This window comes from Mytilus galloprovincialis, chromosome 10 (genome assembly GCF_965363235.1).
Source record: "Mytilus galloprovincialis chromosome 10, xbMytGall1.hap1.1, whole genome shotgun sequence".
Classification (NCBI taxonomy): Eukaryota; Metazoa; Mollusca; class Bivalvia; order Mytilida; family Mytilidae; genus Mytilus; species Mytilus galloprovincialis.
Genome location: NC_134847.1, coordinates 89,250,201 through 89,252,257, shown reverse-complemented (window position 1 = coordinate 89,252,257; position 2,057 = coordinate 89,250,201). Strand labels below are relative to the sequence as shown.

Sequence of the window (2,057 nt, the reverse complement as noted above, 5' to 3'; positions counted from 1 at the left end):
TCAAATGAACAACTCAGGTGTGAAACTGCTAACCTATTTATACCTGAGGAAGATGTACCTCAGAGGGTCAGTAGAGGGTAATTAGGTTGTAGCTGAGGAGGAAGTATAGGTACCTCTCAGGTTTAATGAAAATATAGTAGATGTGGAACAACTAATTATTAACCTGAGAAAAATATACTCCATACACTTAGGAGAAGCAATCTAATTTATAGACAAGGTTTGTTTACCTCTGAGGCTTTGTTTGGGAAAACAGGTGTAAGACACTTTCTGCTCCTCAGAGGAAGAGGTGTATCATGTCACATTTTATCTTCCAGAGTTATGTCCATTAGAAATTAAAAACTCTATAGAAAATTGCTTTGTATGTAGCACTTACACTTTTCTTGTCAGTTATTAATGAAATATATCTTAAGCATTTATATAAGCAATGTCTTGGGACACTTTTGAAAATTAATGCTGATCAACTCATTATTCAACAGTAATGCCCCTTTTAGATATTATTTTTAGGAAAAATTGCACTGTATGCACTTTCACCTGTATAATCCCTACCAGATTTTTATCAAATTTATATCCCAAGTTATTTATCGATCATCTATTTCTGAAACAAGTCAAAAATAAGTGCTGGTCAATTATTTTTTTGGGGAGTTATTTCCCTTAGAAGTGTAAAGTCTATAGAAAATTAAGCGCTCTAACATGTACAATTTTTGCAAGATATCAGTAGAATTGATATAGATGGTTTATATCAGCAACTTCTAGGACAGTTTAAAAAATCTGTGAAGATCAACTTATTTTTAAAGAGTTATGCTTCTTGGAAATATGATTTTTTTTCTTTCGAAATTTGCATTGTATTATATTAGCTCTCTCAAGCATGATATCTCCAACATATTTACCAAAAACTATATAGGAACTAAATTTGATTTTTTTTTACCTGCATCGCCAAAGTCCATCTCTTCGATTGTCCTTCTGTTCAAAAAAAAATTCCATCCAGGTTTTCTTGGTCCGTTAGTAACAGCTTGATACTGTTGAGATGTAGCAAGTAAATGGATAATACATCTACAATTCAGCCTGCAACTTTTTGTTTACAGATAGTTTGAAATTTTACAACACTTATTGTACAAGGAAAATATTGGTCAAAGTTTTCTTGGCTCCTTTTGAAATGCTCCTGAGTATACACTAATTACCTCTATCAATTGCATGCAGCAAAGCTAGTGAAGACCAGTTATCAGTCTAACTTTTATTATGAATAGAAAATTTGACTACTTGACCAATAATTTTGAATTTTTGTAAATTTTTTCAAGTGATAATAATATAAAATTTGTAACTTTGAAAGTACTTATGCAAAAATGATTATGGCTGAATCAGTAGAGAAACCACAAAGGAGTGATGAGGGAATTATGTTTACATATATATATGCACTTATAACCAAAAGATTTATTTTGTATTGCAAAAGTTTCTCCATGTAACATATTATATAAAAAAAAAATAGAAATTAAAAGAGAATTGCACGAAGAACATGACATTGTTTTAATTATTTCCATCTTCTACAAAACTTTTATGTCTATTTTAGTGGCAATACTACTTGTAAAAATGTAAAATTAATCAAATGTATATTAATTAGAGAGTGTTATCTTTTTGTATCATAGCCAAATTCAATGTTTTTATGTAATTGTTGAGTATTATAACACTGAAATGAATATATAAGATTGAAGAGTTTGGCAAGCATGAGAGAAGTAGTAACATACAACTTGATTGTATAGTAATATTGTAGTATAGATAGTAATTTGGTATATAATCATTACAAGTGATTTTTAACATTGATTAAGTATTGCACATTCCTAGATAAAAGCTTCTGGCAAGCAACTGACAATTTTTAGCAGGTTTATTCTCCCAAATGAACATTTATATAGATACTAAATTAAAAAGCAAAACTTTATAATCATGATAACGTGTTTTTAATACCAGAATGTTTATAACTGTGGAGAATTGCGCAATCACCGATCTTTGTTATTGTTCTGTCTGGCAGGGAACCAGTACTTGTGACGATATATAATTATGTAACG

General features: G+C 30.0%; 1 protein-coding gene across 1 annotated transcript in view; it reads left to right on the top strand.

Annotated features, from left to right (window-relative positions):
* Positions 1–2,057, top strand: part of LOC143048723 (activating signal cointegrator 1 complex subunit 3-like) — a 223,045-nt gene that overhangs the window by 190,226 nt on the left and 30,762 nt on the right. The window lies entirely within an intron of this gene.